Source organism: Delphinapterus leucas, chromosome 18, assembly GCF_059928025.1.
Source record: "Delphinapterus leucas isolate spDelLeu-1000000601 "Yukka" chromosome 18, BTC_Dleu_Yukka2, whole genome shotgun sequence".
Taxonomy (NCBI): domain Eukaryota; kingdom Metazoa; phylum Chordata; class Mammalia; order Artiodactyla; family Monodontidae; genus Delphinapterus; species Delphinapterus leucas.
Window position 1 is genome coordinate 24074988 of NC_143146.1, and position 7472 is coordinate 24082459.

Here is a 7472-nt window from a genome sequence, read left to right on the forward strand (position 1 = left end):
TATTTTTTTTAATTTACTTTATTCAGGTATAGTTGATTTACAATATTGTGTTAACTACTGTTGTACAGTAAAGTGATTCAGTTATACATATATATACATTCTTTTTCATATCCTTTTCCATTATGGTTTATTACAGGACACTGAACAGCAAACCTTGTTGTTTACCCATTCTATATATAATAGTTTGCATCTGCTAATCCCAAACTCCCAATCCATCCCTCCCCCACCCTCTTCCCCCTTGGCAACCACAAGTCTATTGTCTATGTCATAGCAGCACTATTTATAATAGACAAGACATGGAAACAACCCAAGTGTCCATCAATAGATGATTGGTCTAAGAAGATGTGGTGTGTATATATATATATATATATATATATATATATGTACACACACACACACACACACACACAATGAAATATACTCAGCCATAAAAAAGAATGAAATATTGCCATTTGCAGCAACATGGTTGGATCTAGAAAATGTCATACTAAGTCAGTCAGAGAAAGACAAATACTATATGATACCTCTTGTATGTAGAATCTTAATGAATCTATATACAATACAGAAACAGATCCACAGATATAGAAAACAAACTTATGGTTACCAAAGAGGAAAGGGAGGGGGGAGGGACAAATTAGGAGTATGGGACTAACAGAGATAAACTACTATACATAAAATAGATAAGCATTGAGGATTTACTGTATAACACAGGGAGCTATATTCAATATCTTGTAATAACCTATGACAGAAAACAATCTGAACAAATATATATATAATTGAAATACTTTATCAATTTGCTAAACCTGTGAAAATGTACAGCAACTACAGTCTGTACATTTTCACAGGTTTAACAGTTGACAAAATTACAGTCTCTGCCTTTTTAAAATATAGTTGATTTACTGTATCATGTTAGTTTCAGGTATACAACAGATTAGTTTCTGAACAATCAAATGTCTTGTGTTTCTAGTAATACGTGTCAATTTGGAAAGTATGCTGTGTTGTCTCGATAACTTTTTGATTCAGTCAATTTAAAAGAAAGGCAATTGCAAAAGCAAGATGTATATGTGTATATATATATATATGCATGTTATGTGTGTGTGCATATAGACAGCAAAATACGTATATACATGTGTGTTTATGTATGTGCGTTTGTGTGTGTTGATGTAGGCACAGAGATATAGAAGTCTAGTTGACCTTTGAATAACTCCATGGTCAGGGGTGCTGACCCTCCCAGCAGTCAAAAATGCGGGCTTAACTTCACACTTGGCCCTCTGTATCTATGGTTCAGCATCTGCAAGTTCAACATGTAGTACTGTAGCGTATTTAGTGAAAAAAATCCACCTATAAGTGGACCTGTGCAGGTCAAACCTGTGCTGTTCAAAGGTCAATTGTAAATACAGATATAAGTATGCTCATTCAAGTTTCCTAAACATTAGCATAATACTAGTCTAAATACTAAATAACTAAATGAATAATGCTCATCATATGAAATGTACCAATTTCTTTCAAGACAGCTGTACAGCTTTCCTTGGTAGAATAATCACACTTAGATATTTCATTTTTGTAATAAAATTTGCATATCTACCTTTTAAAAAAATTTTCTAACATGTGTAATATTACAATTGTAATTATTCTCCAGTGTAAATGAATACTAATTAATCAAATACACTAAAATGTATCTGAAGACATAATATGCTTCTCCAGAGTGTAACTATTGAATTGGTGATTTCAAACATTGGTAGTGTCTTAATTTCTGTAATATATTTGGAGAAAATAAATTAAAAGTATCCATAACCTTCATTTTGTTGGGTGACTTTAGTTATATTTTACCCCTTAAATTATTTTTAAAGGCATATGGCTTTATTCTCTTTTTTCTTTTTCATTTTATGGGTATCAAGAGAACAGTTATTTTTGCTGCCATAATGAGAATAAAATTTTTTCCAAAATTTGACCACATGCTTGGCATATAAAAAGAAGATAAGCCTTAGTGGAAATATACTATAATAATACATATAAATACAGAAAAACTAGTATGTCCAACTATATCCATTTATGAAAATAATATGTATAATGATACAAATATCAATCTAAATTGTTGAATATGAGGAAACTATTCCTGATATGAAACATGAAAGTCACCAAGTTACACATTAAAATAAATGTGAACTTATTGACTAATAGGCTACATAATACTTTATGTTGCAAGCCAGGTTGTAAGTGCTAACTTTTGAAATTTCACAATATGAAAAACAGTATTTGATCTGTTTTGAGAACAGGAAACTGAGGCTCAGAAATGTTATTTAATTTGTCCAATAACTCACAATTAGCAAATGATGAAGGCAAGATTTGCACCTGGGTTCTTTGCTGATTAAGTGTACACATTTTCCAAGATGAAGAGTGTTGTGACGGTCTTTTGAGAAGCCAATAATTTTTTGAGGTACTACTGAGACTCCTCAAGGCTATCAGAGAATATAAACAAGAGGCAGGGTATGGTGTGAAAGGACTGTTATTTTTATTTTTGAATTTTTTTACAATTCATAATGTTTTTAATATACTGCAATTGTATTTCAGTCGCACAAAGTTAGCGTGTAGGAAATTTAAATGAAACTATAGTAAAAATAGCAGAGAACTAAAAAAATCGAAAAAGGATAGGAATAAAGACACAGGTGTAGAGAATGGACTTGAGGACACGGGGAGGGGGAAGGGTAAGCTGGGACGAAGTAAGAGAGTGGCATGGACATATATACACTACCAAATGTACAATAGCTAGTGGGCAGCAGCTGCATATAGCACAGGGAGATCAGCTCTGTGCTTTGTGACCACCTAGAGGGGTGGGATAGGGAGGGTGGGAGGGAGACACAAAAGGGAGATATGGGGATATATGTAAACGTATAGCTGATTCACTTTGTTATACAGCAGCAACTAACACAACAATGTAAAGCAATTATACTCCAATAAAGATGTTTAAAAAAAAAGCTAAATATGTAAATAAATAAATAAATAAGTGAGGGAAGTAAAATTAAAGCATGAGAATTCAACATTCATTGGTATTTCATCTTCAGTTTTTTCATACTGACACTTGATACTTGCAAATTTTGAAACAAACTTTGAGATCATGATGACTATTCTGAAGAGATTTCAGCACCAGAACTAAGATTTGTACATTCAGTTGTTTTGCGATTGACTTGTTAGCCATTTGCATAGCGTATAGTACAGATTTGTCACTGGTCAGATCACAGTGTTGAAGGAAAGAAGTACCTTCCTGTAATTAGAAAGGATCCCCTAAACTGCACTCACCTTAAGACATCCAATGTACAAGAGCACAAAACCCATCACAATAATGTGTCTCCAAGGAACATAGTTTTGATAAGGAAAATAACTTAAGCTTCTGTTTCCCATTTTAATTACTGAAATCTCTAACAATGACAAAACTGTCACATAGGACAGTAAACATATACAGAAATTCAATCAAACTTCTTGGAAAGAAAACATTTAGCAATCTGGGATAATGCAGAATGACAGGAAATATAACGTGATTCAACACTGGTTCTTTTAGTCATTTTACACAGACATCATGTTAATATTAGACCAAGGCACAAAACATTTAGTGCATAAACCAGTTTCTTTTTTAAGATCTATCATTTTTATCTTGGTCTTTTATCTTACTTTGGACCACCTGTACCCAGTACTCTATCCTACTGCTCAACTTAATCAATAAAATCAAAAGTGATTTCTGACCAGATTTATGGGGGACATATACATTTATATCATCAAAGTGTTTCCATGACCAAAAGTACAATAATAAAGATGAAAATGCCTCCTATTTCTTTTAGAAAATAGTACTTTATAAGCTTGCTGCATCTTTAATGTCTTTACTATTGGACGACAATGAATAGTTGATAGAAAAAAAACTATACTTAATTATGATAGCTCATCCATCACAGATTAATCTAAAAATGAAGTTTCTACAGAAACAGGAACTATTTTAACAAGGAAAAAAAATTCCCTCATTCAAACCTCTTTGAAGTGGTAATGGCTGCAAACCTGCAGCATTTAGAAAAGTATGTTATCAACAAGCTCTGTCTTATGAACTTAGATTAAGAAATCTAGAAAGCAGATGGTGGATTATTCCTTCACAATTTTAGTAAAATTACTGATAATCAAAGATTTCAAAGCAAATATGGCACATAACAACCCAAGCATAAATCAAGATGGAGAGCCTGGAGAATTTTTGATTTCCTAAATTTTCAAAAAATTCTATCATTGCAACATACAGGATTTCTCCCCTATTTTAATCTTAGAAGTTTCAAAGGAAAGGGAGTGGATTACATACTCACACGTGAGTGCCCGCACACACGCACACTCACACACACACACTTGGTGGTAAGTAGAGTATCTAGCTCCTTCTTCCCACCACCTAAGTCTCACTTTATTTATTAAAAGAAAATTATGCAGGACCCCTCGTTTTCCTTTCGTCTAATGATTTCTATGACCTTAATTGCTGCCATCATGGTTACTTTTCTAGTATTTCAACATAAGATTCAAAAGCAGCTTTGTAGTCAGGAACGTGTACCTGAACACCTGTATAACTGCAGGGCACCTAGGTAATAATAACTGACAAATTCAGGGATCGAACTTTTGAGTTCCACAGTAAGATATAATTCATGTGAATTATAAATGGTCTGAATCATGTTTCAGACCATTGAACTTACTGAAGTTAAAATACAAATAGCTGAAGACATGATGTAAAAGATTAAGTACTTGGTTCTGTTAACATATTTACCAATTAAAGTCACAAAATATTCCTCATTATTATTCATGCAGATAATTGAGAAAAAGATAGTGCAGAAATTAAGTTTAAATTAAACATTATTCCTTCCCTTCCTCCCACTTCCCTATACTCTACAAAATGTTTTCCCTGGGACTAGGCCTTGAAAAGGCCACTACATATTAGTTTGACATGCATTACTGTCTGCAATTTAAAAAGCTAATTTTGTGATGGCTGTAATTATATTATAAAAATGTCCACATTCATCAATCTAAAAAGGTTGAAAACCTACAGTGAATCTACAATATAGTGTTTTACATTTGACCACTGGTTTGTGTTATGTAGGAATCATAGATTTGGTAAATCACTAATAATTTAGGAAGGCATCTAAACCTTTAAATTCTGGATGAATTTATGTTCGAATCTACAAAATTGCTTTAAGGCTAAGCTCGAGAGACTTCCTATCATTCTAGAATTCCTCACTCTGGGCAAATCATTTTTAGGACACTTTCTTATAAATATCACCCTTTGAAAGCACATACAATTCCAACTGTTCCACATTTTATGATCTTAACCTACATAGGGCTGATCTCAATTATTCATGGGACATCAAATGTGATAGGAAGACAAACCTGAGAGAAACATTTACAATACAATAGCATAACTTGCTAAATTCTTCATCAGCATTCTCTGAAAAAAACTTCTCAAAGTCTTTCTTCTCTTTATTTTAGCAATGGATTGTGGAAAATGTGTGATTTTCTGTTGACATGAAAATATTTCAAGGCACGGTGTCCTTGCCTGACTGGTTTAGTATTTTCTGCATAACTGATACAGGAACTCCAATAAAACTCTCTTCCACCCTGTTGTAAAGGTCAGAAAAAAGCATCAAACTGGGAGGGTACTAGCTTATTGCCAGAGTAGTAATGTCTCAAGCCTTTCAAAGTATGTTGTCTTTTCCCTCGTTCTGTTTGTCTCCATTTTCTTTTTACAGCTCACAGAATGTAGGGGTTTTGTTGTTGTTAACAGTTGTTCTTTGCAGGTTTTTTTTTTTTTTCCTCCAGATTAAAGTCCTATCTCTTCTTAGTTTGTTTCTCTATGTGGTATTTCACTTGGTCAGTTCCTGCCTGATTGCATCGATGAGCTCTTCTTGTAGCTTAGTTACTTCTTTTCTCATTTCTTCTAAAGTGTTTGGCTTCAGCCTGTCATAGTCCAGTCCTTCTGTCTGGACTCCGTTGGCACTGGACTGTGATGAGGGTGCAGATTTTAGTCTGTAAATAACAGGTGACTTGCTGCCATTCATTGTATTTGTTCTTTCCCAAGGTTTTCTTGTTGGTTCAGGTGTACTTATTGAAGAGGCCTTAGAAGTTACAGGCTCTGAATCTTCATTTTCGTCTTTTCGTTCTGTTCCTATTGTTGATCACTTTTCAGCAATTCTCTTCCTCCTGGCCAGCAGGGTGCTCATTTCTTCCATTAACCCACCACCCCTAACGGAAGGGGTCCTTTTCCACTACCTGTATTTTTTAGATGAGGCCAAATTCACACCAGTGATCTCTCCGCTTGGGAAACAGGAATCCTCCATCCGTGACACTTTCCTAAGTTTTGATCCAGAAATTGCAGCTGCAAGTCCAGTTAAAGGGTGACTGTCTTCAAACATGGATCCCCAAAAGATCCAGATGCAGGGAGGGGAGAAGCAGGGGGTGGTGGAGGAGGAGGGGGTACCTGATTAGGAAGGAGGTGGTAGAGGAGGTGGAGGCCCTGAGGAAGGAAGTGGATGGGATGGAGGGAGTCCTGGGGGAGGAGGGAGTGTGGCTGATGCCTGGGCAGGACCTGGTGGGAGTGGAGGAGGGGGTGGAGGTGCCGGTGGTCCCAAGACAATGCAAGCCTGGCTCAGCAGCAGAGACTCCCAGCACAGAGCTTAGAGGAGTCTCCACAGAGGCAGGGGCAGCAGCGTTTGACATTCTTCGCTCTCGCTCGCATTCCAGCTGCTCCCTTTCTAGTTGCTCTTGCCGCTTTCGTTCTTGCCTTTCTCGGTCCAGTCTCTCCAGCCTCTCCGCTCTTGTCTCTCCTGCTCCAGGCAATCCTGAACTTCTCTTTCTTGTCTCTCTCTCTCCAGCTGCTCCTGTTCTAGTCACTCCCTCTCCCCCTCCAATCTCTCCCTTTTCATTCTTTCGCCCTTTCCTGCTCCAGGTCCTTTTCTTTGCTGTGCTTGTAGTTGCCTCTGAATTCTTTTGTGTGGTACGCGGGCCTCTCACCGCTGTGGCCTCTCCCGCCGCGGAGCACAGGCTCCGGATGCGCAGGTTCAGCAGTCATGGCTCACGGGCCCAGCTGCTCCGTGGCACGTGGGATCTTCCTGGACCGGGGCACGAACCCGTGTCCCCTGCATCGGCAGGCGGACTCTCAACCACTGCGCCACCAGGGAAGCCCTATAGTGTATTTTTAATTTTAGTTATTGTAATCTTCAGCTCTTGTTATATATATATATAGTTTTATCAAGTTCTCAGTGACTTCTTCAATTCTTCTCCTGAGTTTGGTAAGCAACTTTATTATTATTACCTGAACTCTTTACCAGGTAGATTTCTTATCTCCATTTAGTTTAGTTCTTTTTCTGAGGTTTTGTCTTTTTCTTTCTTTTGGAACGTATTCCTTTGTCTCCTCATTTTGCTAATTCTCTGTGTTTATCTCTATGTATTAGGTAGATCAGATA

At 36.5% G+C, this 7472-nt stretch overlaps 1 pseudogene; it reads right to left on the minus strand.

The window, feature by feature from the left end:
• Nucleotides 1-5861: 5861 nt before the first annotated feature.
• On the minus strand, nucleotides 5862-7016 carry LOC111176342 (protein enabled homolog pseudogene; annotated as a pseudogene).
• Nucleotides 7017-7472: the final 456 nt, after the last annotated feature.